The sequence below is a fragment of the Pezoporus occidentalis genome, unplaced genomic scaffold (assembly GCF_034315485.1).
Source record: "Pezoporus occidentalis ecotype Australia unplaced genomic scaffold, CSIRO_AGI_Poc_V1 ctg117, whole genome shotgun sequence".
Classification (NCBI taxonomy): domain Eukaryota; kingdom Metazoa; phylum Chordata; class Aves; order Psittaciformes; family Psittacidae; genus Pezoporus; species Pezoporus occidentalis.
Window position 1 is genome coordinate 654,386 of NW_026912961.1, and position 14,561 is coordinate 668,946.

The following is a 14,561-nucleotide window of genomic DNA, read 5'->3' on the forward strand; positions in this document are numbered from 1 at the left end:
TACAATGGGCTGCCAGTGTATCAAAAACATTTGTGCAATGTAAACAGAATAAGCTAAGGTCACACTTAACCATGACACAAATGTGTGCAGGGGCAACTCCCACAGACCAGCAATCTCAAGGTAACTCATGTACTATGATCATTTCTGAAGCAAAAACAAGTGGTTGGTTTGGATGCCATTTATCACAACAGCAAAGGAAGGAGATTTTATTTAGGCAAACATATTTTTTTTTTCATTACTATGAAGACTAGATACAGGATCTTTATTCCTGGAATAAAAAAAAAAAAGTTGAACTGGCTTACTTTAAAAGCTGTAACTGTGAACATGTTTATTTATACCACATCTGGCTTAAATCTGTGATTAAGGAACGGGCTTCTACAGCAGTATGATCTTAATCAAGGTGTATCTTAAAATGTTATTTACCCTCAAATGCAAAAAAAAAAAAGAAAAGAAAAAGAAAAAAATAACAAAAAAACCCAAACCACACACACACCAAAAAATAAAACAAAACCAACCCAACAAAATTCCTGTCATATAGGTACTTCTGTTCAGTCCCACATTGATCCAGTTTAGAAAAGTACAGGCATATTGCAGAGCACTGTGCTGATTTACATTTATGTGTAAGAAATACCAGAGTCATACTTGTGTTTAGGAAAAAGAAACTTCAAAACATCAGGTCATAGAAAGTTTCAGAAAAATAATCATGTTTTTCTTTTATTTTATGGTAAAGATTCTTCTTATAGAAAAAAAGCACAGTAAGTTTCCAATACCAGAGTGACTATTTCAGAAAGCTAGGAGGATGTGGGTAGATAATTATAGAACAGATATCCTTGTGCCATCTTAAGAAATACTGCTCACTTTAATAGTTATTTTTAGTGCCAGTTTTTTATGTAACTTGATTTGAATATGGCTGGTAAAAAGGCTACTAAAATGCATGAAGAGTTTCTCTTCTTCCTTAAAGCTCCATGCAAAGTAAGCTTCCTTTCTGCCCAACCAAAGATCTGAGGTGGGTCTGGAGTTTATAATATCCCTCTGGAATCAATAGCATTCATAAGTACCCACTTAAGAATCTTTGTTTTGGATTCTCTCTTGTAAAAAATCAGATTCAAACTGTGCTTCGGCTATAGCACCCATAATGAAGTTAGTTGCATCATTATTAGGTTAGAAAAAGAAGCAACGTGTGCTTCAAAGGAACATAGATAGGATTCTGTGAATTTTCTGAAGACCTGGGAGATGGCTGGGACGCAATGACACAACCCTTTTGAAACACCTCTTTGTTTTCAGCAGTCTTATGACCTCCCAGAATCATCATTTCCTCACCCAAGTGCCAGATAAGAAACTGCATTCCAGCTTCTCTGCTGGCTCACAAGGCAAAGGCGACTTCGTTTGCATCTCAATGTCTTACCTGATCACAAGAGTTGGGGAATGATGCAAGGAATTGCTTGCCTTGCAAGAAAGAAGAGGGTGGTGGGGCGGGGGAGGTGGTGGGGTGGGGTGTGTGGGGGGGGTGGTTTGCTATCACCGCTGCTTTAGGGTTAGAATTTCCCAAAAGCAGTATGATTTTCCTGTGAGGTTTTCTGGTTATTTTTGTGTGCGTGGCAATATGAGTTGATTTGCTTTCTTCTTCCTTAACCTTAACTTGTATTTTGTTCAGAGAGGCTAAATATCGAGTCATATTTTAAGTCAGCTTTGAAGCTTTGACCATGGCATAGCTCACGTATTTAAAATGTCAAACCTCAGTTTGATCAGTTCCTCATTCTTTACTCAGTGTCTTCTGATTTCTGGTGGGTAATCATTTCTGAGTTTTGGGAGACTTGTGATTTTAGAAGCTAACATGGGGGAATAGTGGCAGCATGTGAGAAAGTATATTAAATTGCTGATGTAGAAGTTCATAAATAGAGAATTATTTTCATACTGATGTTTTCTCTAAAATTTAAAGGGCATTGATTTCCCCCCCCCATATTAAAAAGGATACTTTTTTTCAATTTTTACACAAAAGTAGTTACTATTTTCTGACTCTCTTAATTTAGAATTTTATTGTAACAAGTTTGAAGTTTCAAATCTTGTCTGTGTTGTAAAGTTTCTCTGACCAAGATCAATTTTTTACTGCCCATCTCTCCTCTAGAGATCGCAGTGAAGACATTTTAACAGAATTCAAAGAAGGCTTTGGGGAGTACTTCTTATATTGTTTAATGTTTGAAATCACATTTTGATTTAAACAAATAATGATACAACATTTCTGTTTTGAAATGCAAGCAGTAATTAAGTTCAGAGAGGTGTAAATCTTGCTTAAGTGCAATGTTTGTGCTTCTGCAAGGTGTTGTAAACAGTTACAGAGCACGAAGGAAAGATCTGTCTGTGTCCTGTTGTTCTTGGAGCAGTGGTGTCTAAAGGGCAAGCTGACATGCTGGAAAGCATTTCCCATGATAAGGTTAGAGACTGTGAATGATGTGAGGAATTATTTTTAAACTGAAAAGTTACAGGCTAGGCTTCATTAACAGATCATGTGAGGGAAGGTTAAACAAAAGCTGCTTGCAGAAGAGGAGAGAGGTAATTAAAACAATCCACTACTGGTTTAAGGTTTGTTTTCCTGAAAATCAGGTAAAAGAGACCAGTGCATGTGCTTTTTGTGTGAGAGCAGTGGTGACTCACAACTGCTATTCCCACTTTACAAATGGAAATACTGAGGCAAAAAGAAGCCATGGTAAATCATAATGCATCTTTTTCCTTTCTTCAGTTAATCAATATAAATGCAAGGGTTAGCTCATTTTGGGAGTGTGAACAAATGTGATATAAATCAGTGCAATAAGCATTGCCTTCCCTGTCTCTTGAGGACCACTTGAAGCATACTCAGCCCACTGAGCACCAGCATGCTGGCATTTGCTGTCAGATTTACATAATTATTTCAGATATTTTAGTAACTGTTTAATCACTGTGGCAGACACACACTGCACCAGGTCATTTACATGACCTTTCTGGTGGCCAAGGACCTGCTTGATTCAATTTGTGTCACTATCAGTAGAGAAGTTTCTTTTGATCTCTCTTTGATTACCCTGGAACCATGGAGCATCCTAAATGTACATCCCAAAGCATCATGACAGCACAGCCGAAGGAGAAAGACTTTGTGCTGGTTGCTTACGGGGACTGAAAGTGAGTGTGCACAAGTGGATGCAAGAGGAAGCTGGTTTTGTCAGTGGCCAGCATGAAACAAGATATTTTTAGAACACATTTCACGTCGTGGCAGTGCCGTGATGACTCCATGAAAAGGCCATACATAGTGCAGCAGCTGCAGAGATGAATGTTGTGTCTCTGACTTGTCTCATGGCAGCTATAAGTTTATGTAATTTATAAGCTTACGCAATTTCCTCTTGCTCCATATGGGAACATCCATAGGGAGTTTGCTAGACTTTACCCTTAGGCTTGCAGAAGGGCACAGCGAGACACAACATTTGTATGATTACTTCTCATCCCTGTCACCAGAGTCTTCCTCCCCTTGTAGTAGGCAGTCTCTTTGTGTGTGCTCATACAGTGCTAGAAAAGTGGGCTGGCATGTGGTGATCACTGTGGTGTCTATGGTAGCATAGAACTATGATGGACTGTGGCCCAGCTGCCTAATATTTGGGCCTGCTCAGGTCCAAGCCTTACCATTCACATGTCAGCATCCTTTACTTGCAGATTCCTCCCTCCCTAAGCAGTATTGTTGTAAGTAAGAGTTTCAGGTATCAACCAAATAAACTGCTTCACACACTGCTTGCAACCAACTCATTACCTACAATACCCATGATTATATTCAAAAATCTGACTTTTGCCCACTACTGGAAAGGTGGTGCTGAAGGCCCTTTGCCCAGGGTCTGTCACAATGCTGTGTGCCAGAGTTGCCTTCTGCTCCCCTGCCCCTGCTAGCATCGAAACACCTCCCATTAGCATGAAGAGCAGACAGCTAAGCACACACTGCAACCCAAGCACAGCACTGGCTACTTTCTCTCCCCCAGTCCCAGTTAACTTCTTTTTTTTTTTTTTTTCCCAGTATTTTGTGTTTCACTGAACAAATAACTGTTCAAAACACAGCCTGTGTTTGAGGGAGAGCAGTTAGGGCTTCTTTTTAGCTTTCTTTAGTTGGCACAGGTTGGAGCAGCCATGCTGGGGGGCATAGGAGCCACTAGCTATGTCCCCCCTGCATCATGGGAGTTAAGTTTGCCTGGGTGAATGCAGGCTGCTCCAGCTACCGTCTTTGCGGACAGAGGCTTTCCTTGCTTCAGGTTTCAATCCAAGTTTACACAGGCCCTCAGTAACTCAAATATAGCATCACACATGCTGTTTCATTTATTGTTCAGTGGGCTGAATTTGTACTGTCCTAAACCAATCATGGAATGTACCTGAACATGCCTAGAAAGAGGGGTAAACTATTCCTGGAAAAACATGCTTTAGTGATGTACTGGATTTAGTGTACTACGATAATTTAAATTAAAACGTTCCTTCTTAATAGTATTAAAAATTTCTCCCTTCGAAGCAGTAGTTGAAGCTAAAACTGCAGAATTCTCTTATCAAATACCGTATCAGACTTGGTTGAGCTAGCTAGAAAGGTTTCTAATTCCACATAGAAAACTTTTTTCCTCTTCTTTACTGCTCACTGAAAGACAAGCCAAGAAAATGTGGCAGAATCCAGCTGAGATTCAGACAACTGGCTTGCTTTCCGTGTTTGCTTTTAAACAGGAATCAATATGCACTTGTTTTTAAGTGATACCAGAATAGCTACCATGGATATGTCTGCATGTTTTAGCTCTGGCTGTGCCCTTTTCACCTGGACTTCGGGATATTTTCTACCTTGCAGGTAATCCCGTACAAACCTAGTGCCACCAAGGTTGTTTGCTTCTCCAGGAGTAAACTCAAGGTAGAAGTCCACTTCCTCAGCTGCCGGCCTCTCTGCCGCCAGTGGTCTTTCTCTTAACCTTTCCTCATGTGACAAAAGCTGGGTGCTGATGACTCCTCATGCAGAGTGAAAATGAAGACAAACAAAGGGCAGAGTTGCCAGAAGTGACTGATAGTTGGCCTGAGTAGAATATGTGAGAATTCTCAGTATTTTCCCTGGCTTTTTCTTTTCCACCCATCAGGTCAGTTCATTGTCCTTTATAGTGCTCTTTCATCCCTCAATTTTTTCAAAACAAAAAAGAGCAAAAGCAAGCTCATCCTCCCTTCTGCACCCAACTTGTATCAGCAAGACCATTCACTTTGTAGCATGTGTTTTCATTAAGTGTCAGCCTAACCTTATCACTATCCTTTGAGAGAAGCAGAGAGCAGCAGCCACCCTAGATACCCTGTTAATGCCCATTGTATGTTTTCAACTAGATCTGGAGTGAAGATAATCAGAACAAAATGAAAAGGAGATAATAAAATACCTCACTGTCATGGTATCAATACTAACTTGGATGCTTTGCCTTGATTGAATGCCTTCCTCTTCCACAAACATTAACTAACAATGTTTTATCCTTAGGTAAATCCTGTGAGGGAGTGGGAGATCAATCCTGAAAATAATCTGGGACTGGTGTCTCTGTGAAATCTCCACACAGCTGTCAGGATGCTTTCCTATATATTTTCCTAGCTAAAGCCTGTCTGAGGAAAACAAATTCACTGGGATAACAAATCAATGTATGTGTCACTGCAGGGCTGCCTAATCTTTAGGGGTGGAAGATGAAAGCAGATTCTCAGATTATTTTTCTTTTTTCTTCCTTTTTTGTTTTCCTTTCCTTTTTCTTTTATTTATTTTTTTCTTCTAAGGTAAAATGTTAGTGCGTTCTTTGAAAAAGGCCCAAAACCATTTGTTTCATGCACAGCACTGGGAAGACTACAAGAATTCATCACCTATGTTTGTATTTCATCAGTTTAGATACAATTATGCAGCCTGAACTAACTACAGGCCTGGAGCAGAAAACAACAGACTGGAAATATCATGATACAGTGAGGTCTTGGCTGAGTTGTTGGAGTTCTCCTCCTCAAGCAGAGGAATTAAGGAGGATGCTGGTTACTTGTTCTCACATACTACAGCAAAGGTACATTCATAGAAACCCAGCTGCATGTGCAGTGGTGTTTTTTTTTTTCTGATAATACTGCAGATAGTGGGGCTGTGGGTGACTATGGATGCTAAGTAGGTGCGATATATCATAAGAGAAAAGTTTTATCCTCAGGTCCCTGAATGATCTTCTTCTCACCTTTGGATACTTACTTGGAATTACATACCTGCATATGCGGGTGCACAAATGTCACCTGCCTATTGCCTGTTATTTTCCCCTGTGTTTCCACTCCATTCCTCCCTCCCACTGGTTCTGGGAACAGCCAGGGTTACCTCACGCTTTTCAATCAGCTTTTTAAATTTACTAACCCCAAGTGTTTTTCTCACTATATTGCTAAGTGTGCCACAAAGCAGCAGCTTCTTATAAACAGGGAGTGCATGCAGAAATTCAGCACAACTATTTTTTTCCATTTTCCTGTTTTGGAAAGACAAGAAAATACTCAGTTTTGTGTGAATCATAGCGAAACGCACCCTTACGTAGGCTGAATTCAGAGTGACATTAAGAGTTTTGCTAGCTAGGCAATGCAGAAAAAACCACACTTGCCGTTCCTTAGTCAGACCATCAGTATCTTCTGTTTTTTTTTTTTTACATTAAGAATATGAGACCTAAGGCATCAAATCATCCATGTGTCTATTTCCCTCCTCATGTATCTTTTGAGCACATTGTGTGTGAAAGGGAGAAGTCCTCTCCAACTTGCCTGGAAGGCAGCAGTTTAGTAGAAGAGAAGACATACAAACCAAACCAAACCAGAGCCTCCGCTGTGGGAAAGCCAGGTAGACCACAGCTGCCACATGGCAGTGCTTGTCAGTTGCTGGTGTTCGTTAGCTTGAGCAAGTTCAGCTCTGGACTGTCTGTAGCATAGCTCAGCAGAGATGGGAATAGGTACAAAGAGGAAAGGAGCAGCTGGAGACAAAAGAGAGATCCAGCAATAATGAGAATTCATAGGTTTTGCCCTCCCAACATTTTTCTGCCATCCATGTTGCCCAGCGGTCGTCACAGCTGGTTCTTTTATTTACTTGCAGAAGATCCTATAGCTACCTCTGTGTCACTGCTGAAGACAGATAAACAGATTCTTGAAATGATGAATCTCAGCTATGAAGAGCAAGTGGGAGCGCATTCCTACCTGCAATTCTTTTGTTAGATTTCATGTGCTGAAGTGAAAGGGCAGTGCAGTATCCTTGGGTAGGGAGACCAAGCCTTTGCACTGTAAGCAGGCAGACCACAGACAAAGGAGGAGGCAAAGGCAGGATGAGTTTTTCTTTCCTGTTTGACTTTTCTGGTTTTGCTTGTGTAAAGTCTTTTGGGGTGAGTGAAATCATTGTAAAGATTGAACACCCTGCAACTGTCGAGTATGATGTAACAGTGTACCGATTTCTGGTAGCAGAAGCCAACAATGGTAATAAACATCAATAATTTTTCTAACCAAACATCTTAGAAAAGCAATTAGACAGAAATGATCAGCACTAAATCTCAACATATTGCATGAAGGATCCATTATTTAATACAAATTTTAAAAACAGAAACCTTCCCCTTTTCTATAGATGCCACTTCTAAAACACTTGTCAGGAGCCTCCAGCCACCCCAGTTATGAAGAAAGCGAAAACCCATGCCATGTAATATTATCCACAGGGATGGTTTCATGTAATTCTGTGAATTCACTCACCTGAATAAGCTTACACACCTTTAAATGTTTGCAGAGCTGATCCCTAATCATCTAAGCTGTCTACTTCAGTGAGAGGGCACAATTAATTATTTTTGCTCAGGGAATACCCGATAACACTAACTCTTTTGTTGCCTCAATTTTTTTCTCAACATTAGATTTCATGAAGACTGTAAGATAAAAGATAAATAATTATAGGGCACACATATGCAGTCTTACTGAACAAAGTGTGTTTTGAAGAGTGTACAATTGAAGGCCACATTTCTCATAAGACTAAATGGAGAGTAACCTAATGTTTTTGACACCTAACTTGAGAAATTAGTGACTTTCTAAGAGACGTATAACCAACTAGTATGTTGCAGAGGCCAGGTGGAACTGAGAGTAAATTATCTCCCTGCCCCAGAGCTGCTGTGAGGCTCATGTGGCAGTTTTTGCAGGTATTGCTCTCTGGAGCGCAGAGTATGAGGATCATTAATGGTTTGTTCCAACCTGTACAAGTGTTACAACCTATTTCATAGCTGTTTACATCTCTGTCCAGACTGAGTGCTTGAATGTGAAGAATCGATGCTGGTAGTGTTACTTTTTGTGCACAGTGTGTTCCATGCTAAAGAGATGCTTCTCTTTCTCTTCCAAACCCTCCTTTTGTTTTTTTTTCTTTCTTCAGAAGTTATTTGGACTTGCATGTGGGAAGGAGAAGGTTCTGACCATGAGCTGAACATTTTCTTTAGGCAGTGTTGTTGGAGCAACACCACTCACACATGAGGTTAGCAGTCATTCACATTACTTGTACATGGAAACTGGCAGGATGAGAGCAGAAGATTATAGCTGCTGTTTTACATAGACCTTTGTTACACTCTTCTTTTCTCTTGCCTTTGAACCTTGCTTTATATGCTTTCTTGTCTGACAGCCTCTGTAGGGTTTTCTGGTTTTCTGCTGCCACTTGAAGAACTTGATTTCTTCTGAGCTTCCTGAGGCTTGAATGGATGTGTGTGGTTTGCCTCCCTGCATGCCCTCCCCCTGCCTTTGACTAAAAAAATCTATCCCCTGTGCTGTAAATATCCCTGCAGGCTCTTTCTTTCTTCTCCAGTTGTTTGCCACGACAGAAAAGCCCAGCTATCTATCTACATAGAAAGGGTAACTGAAAGGACAGCATGAAACAGAAAATGATGTGGAGGATGATCTCCTCTATATGGCCTTCTTCAGTATGGAGCCTGAGCAGAGCAAGGTAAATTCACACTCACTAATATGATGGGTGCAGCACCCAAACTGCTGGACAGAGAAAGGCATTATGTTTTCCCTTTGAATGATGAAACAATTCCTAGGCTCTTTTTCTGCTGCAGAAGTAGTGTGTGCCTAACTACATTCCCACCCAGCCAAATATTTAGAGACATTTAAGCGTATTTTGCAGGGGCCCTGCTAGTGTGGTGACTTCAAAGGCATGTGTCCGCACATGACTTACTTGGCTAGCAGCTATAGCAATTAAACAAGTTTTGCCAGTAGCTTGGGTCGACATAGTCCTTTTCCCATTAAATAGGTCACAACATTGTTTTTTGATTTGTGTCCTTGTTTATTGGATTCTTACCCTGACTGGCAGGTTGCCTGAAGGCATGATGTTGCAAAGGGGCCCTGGGACGACTATAGGTTCACTGATGAGAGATATGTCCCTCCTGTTCAGGCACAGAGCTATACACTGCAATGTCTTGTATCTCTACAGGAGTCCCTGTACACATGGACATGAAGTGAGGGAAGGAGATTGGGTCAGGGCACATTGTACTTTGTGGTTGGTGATCGTGTAATGCAGTGTCCCCAGGCAGAAACTTAAGCCAGTGCAACAGGCCACTTGACTGTCTCCCCACACCAAATACCACCCCATATTCTACCAGAATGCATTGCACACAGGCTGTGCAGGAAATCAGGTCTAACAAATATGTGGTTATGTTGCAAAAAACCCTGACTCTGTGAAATCACCACATTTGTTTATCTTAGAGAATGGTCAAATGAGAGACTTCTCACCTCCTTTTAGAGGTGAATTGAGCAGCTTGTACCTCCAAAGGTGACGGGGGGGGGGGGGGGGGTGGGGGTGAAAAAAGACCATCTCTTTCACCTCCCAGCGGCAAGTGTGCTGGCAGGAGTTGAGGAAGGATTGTAAGACAGCCAAAGAAAGGAGGCATGTTGCAATGGTCATTTTGAAATAAACCTGTTTGTGATGAGCAGTGACTGTGGTGATATTTATGCTATGATTCATACTGAAGTGCAGCACCTGCAGTTTTAGTCTGGATGGCTTTTAGGATAGAAGCGGCAGCAAATAATGTTCTAACATTTGAGAGTGAGAAAGCAAGCACTGAAGCTAGTCTTGGATCTTGGACTGCACTAACTTAGAGTACAACTTGTTTGAGAAGTGGCTGGAGCATCTTTCCACCACAAGGTGCAGCTTGCTTATAACTGACATGACAAACAGGGGTTTGCACAGTTGCATCTCTCTGTATTCCCTTGCAATCTCTCTTCTATGCGGTAATTGGAATTACAAGGATCTCTGAGCTGGCATGTATCATACCACATTAGAGTTTTTTGAGGATGCCCTCAGAAAGCCCCATACCACCCTCCCACCCCCTGTTCCTCCATGTTGACAAATCTGAACTTTCTTATCTGTGTCTATGCTGGATTGCCAGTTACAGCATCTGCGTCTCTGTCTGCCAGCTCCAGACATCTACTGGTAGCCCCCTTACGGCAGTCCTTACTGAGAGACATGCATGTTGTTCTCTCAGAGCTGCTGATAAGCAAACTGATATAGCCAGGAAGAGGTCAGAGATGGTCACCACTTTGTACGTCTGGTTGTTGATGCTGTCAGAAGGCAGTTTGGGTATCTACTTTTAGAAACTCATCAAATTCCAGTGGGCACCTTTGGAAGCTGCATGTGATGACACTGGAAAAACATCTCTTCTGGGGGAATCAAAATGGTAGGTTCCTGTTTCTTTACAGAAACACAGCACAGAGGCTTCAGAACGTGGGACTGCAGTCCCACTCCTGCACTAAGACTATTGATAAATACTTAGTGAAAATCTTACAAGGGGAAAATAAGATCAGGAAAGGAAGTGCCCATAGATTATTTCCTCCAAGAATATCTTTGCTTCCAACAAAATCTTCAAAATACAGGCTTCTTAGTTCAGACTGCAAGAGTATTCAGTGTTTTTTCCTACCAGTGCTTAAAATACTTCAAAGTACTGTGAAGAATCTTCACACAGGCTGATTGGGTGACTCCTCTGCTTAGCACTACACACGTTCTGTTGTTCGTTTTTATCTTTACTCAACTACTCGAGGGCTAGCTTTGAACAGTTTGAACAAAACACCCTTAAACACTTAGGGACAAAAAAACCCCAACAAACCAAAAACCTCTAAAAAAGAAAAGAAAGAAAAAAGCAGTTTGTTCAAATAGGCAAATGCTTAACCAAAAGCCTGGAAGAACTGTTTTCTGTGAGAAACTTGCTTGCTGACATTTTGCCCTTCTCACCTGTCTTTAATTTTTCACTTGAAGTAATTTTTGCTTCTTTTCCTTTCCATTTCAGACAGGGAAAACTACTTTTTGTCTTCTAAGTCAATGCAAAGGTATTTCAGATCCTAGCTGGTATATTTTCTTTACTGCTGAAAAGGCAAAAGTCATACCTCTGCACTTTGGAAGTGGGTGTGTGAAAGCCAATGTTACCCACCCCTGAAGTGATGACAGATCCCTTGCTTGTCCTAAACTTAACAGTTTTTCCCCACAGCACAGCCCAGTCCTTCCTACTTATTTACATTTGCTTTATAGGTGAAGAAGAGGAAAAAATTCAAATACAGATTCCCAAAGCCCTCCTAAATTAATGGGGATCACAGAGCATCCTTTACATGCATCAGGGTTTATTAAAATACTTGGGAAAGTGCTTTCTGATTCACTTACAGAATCAGTAAGGTTTGTTGGTTTGTTTTTTTAATGCTTTCCCAGGCAGTGATCTAGACTGAGGTCTTGAAACCACCAGTAATATTTGGTGCACAAGCAACGGAAGAGTGAACCTTGCTTTGTAACAGTACTTTGATTTTTAATTCCATTTGCTCATTATGTTGGTTTAAGAAGCATTTACAGCAGCTGCTGTAAAATCAGGGGTTTTCCCCCTTCTTTTCTGACTGAAAGTAACAAATCCAAATGCCAATAGACTAAAAATACCTGCTTGAGCATAATAAAAAAGATTAAAGGGGTGAAATGGCACACAGATGAGCTTTACTCAGAAATGTTTAATCGTAAGTAGTACTGTATTTCTTCTTCATGTTCTGTGTCTTCTGATCAACATCTCCAGCTAATGTTTTGTTTTGTTCCTGCATGTAAAGCCCACATCTGCATCTCTGTGACAATGCTGTAGGACCACAACATGCCCTGTAATCTCTAAGAAGTCTAGCCAAAGCAGTGTGAAGGTGTAGAGGTCTGTGGCACTGAGACTACAACCAGTTTTAGAAACACTCACTGTGCTGAGCCTCAGTCCAGCCCTCGCAGGCAGGGTAGTACTATTATCTGCCTGTGCACTGCAGAGGGATGAGTCAAGGATGGACTCTGCAACTTCAGCAATGCCACAGGAATCCTGTGGCACAGGCAGGAGAAGCAAACTCCCTTATCCTTGCTTCAGTAGTAACATTTCCTTCATCACGAGATGGACCAGAATTAGCTGTACCCAGACAGAGCTTGAGAGAAGGAAAGGGCTGTGGATGTCACTCTTCATTTGCTAATGGGAGCAAAACAAAAGACTATTCCTAGTACTTCAGGGATGGCCGTGAGTCAGGAGAGCTGAATCCCACAGGGGGTATTTGCCATGCTGCCCTCTCCTCCACAGTGGAGCAGATGTAATTGGTGCTTAGGGCTGGCTTTTCTGGTTAACCATCCCGCAGGGTACAGGCTTTACCATCTCACACTTGCCAGTGTTTCTGGAATAGTTGCTAGTTCCCTAGAAGTGGGTAGAGGACTGTTTTAGTTTACTGTGATCTCTTTAAAATGTCTTTTCTGCCAAGAAGCACTGACATCTGGACAACAGTTTTACCAGAGCTTGTAGAAATGATTTGTTAGCTAAAACAAATACTGAAGTCAAACCTTTATAGGGTTTTAAACTATTTCTGGGTGTGGTTTACCAAGCAGCTTAGGCTGATTTAAACCAGCATTACTGCTGAGAAAAAGGCATTCTGGCCCTTCCCTGTCCTGTTGACTTCTCATTCCTGCTCTAAGCTGTGGCAGCAAGCTCATTGGACTGCAGACAAAGCCTTCAAACCAAAGTGATAGCTTCCTGGTGTATCAGTGAGCCAAACTGGCTGGGCATGCCAGGTAAGAGGCCAAAAGATGGCAAAGCAAGGGTGGAGAGGACAGGACTTCCCCCTTCAGAGCGACACACCTTAGTTTAGCCTCAGGTACTTGGGCAAATCCAACGCAAGTCTTATGGTTTCAAGACCTGAGATATGGCAGAACTTGATTAAAGTCTCTTCTATGACAAACTGAGCAGGAATTTAGACCAGCCAGCATCAAATTCACCTACTCTTATACAAACTGTCTATCTCCTGACATTGTTGTGAAAATGCTCTGGATTAAAGATAGAAGAAAAAGCAAAATGTCAAAACCACAGATGTTACTGCAACAAGGTTTCTAACCCCCATCAGCTGTCCTGAGCGTAGTTATAAACTCACATGCAAGCCAGCTGCCCTGCAGATAAGAGATGTCAGCCTTGGACAAATCCGCTGATCAGTTGCCAGCAGTCTCCTCACTGAAACGTATGCGGTAAGGCTTCGAACTGTGGCTACTGGCCAGAAGAGCACCTGCTCCTCTTTGCTCCAAAGGTAGTTACATTAGCTGCTGCATGCTAAGTTTTGTTTACTGTTTCCCACTAAGCTCTACCATGCTGCTTTTCCAAGAGAGCTTAAAGATGAATACAGCACTCACTAAGCGAGCAGAATTAGACTCCCTCTTGTAATCGATGTAAATGGGTTCTGCAAGAACTGTATGTACAGAACTCTCCAGGAACCCATACTAGAACATGGTCCGGCTTTAGAAAGAGCTGTTAATCTATTTCCCAGTTGCCTTGTTTACCAGGACTGCAAGTGAACCAGGGCCTACCCCTTTCAGGACACTGTCTGCAGCACAGGGAGTAATGCAGGGGATTTGTCATCACTGCTTCCTGCCAGCAGTTAAAATTGTCTGTGCTCCCTACAGAAAGCAGTTCAGATATTTTTAAAGGTTAATGCCATCAGTATGTTCTCTAGTCTGGCTATTTCAATGTTCTCTAATTTGGCTATTTCAACTTGCTTGTTTCATTCCTGCTCCCCAAAACATTTTCTTTAATTGGCTCCTTGGAGCAGGATTACAGATAGGCTTCGGGCAGCAGAGATTAGGAGGAGCACATCTGGCTTCCCAGATTTGAAACTGTCCCTGAAATTTGGTGCCCCAATGAGCTAAAAGTCAGGACTGTAGTTATTTGTGATACAGCAAAGGGAGATAGCTTGTGAAATTTGTTCCTCATACAAGAGCATGAAACTTTTTTTGACCCTAGTCTCTAGTTTCAGTTCTTGACATCTGAACACTGCAGCTTTGATCAACAGACACTAGTACATAACATACTCAACCATTTGGCAAGGTCAAGGAGCCACTGATTTCACACATTTCCTTATTTTTCACATTTCCATTCTACTTTCATCATCAGCCCCTTTTCATATAATTTATAGAAATGGCCAGATATGACAGAGGACACTTGAATAAACTTTCTCACTTATGGCTTGCACTGTAGTCCTCATCTCTTCTTAGGGCAGTCCAGTAGAAGTCCCTTGGCCACATC

At 41.5% G+C, this 14,561-nt stretch overlaps 1 long non-coding RNA gene across 1 annotated transcript; it reads left to right on the forward strand.

The window, feature by feature from the left end:
- Nucleotides 1–1,644: 1,644 nt before the first annotated feature.
- On the forward strand, nt 1,645–9,786 carry LOC134174835 (uncharacterized). Its single transcript, XR_009968806.1, has 4 exons — nt 1,645–2,601; nt 5,880–6,047; nt 8,816–8,953; nt 9,443–9,786. It is a non-coding gene; the product is annotated as an uncharacterized LOC134174835 (long non-coding RNA).
- Nucleotides 9,787–14,561: the final 4,775 nt, after the last annotated feature.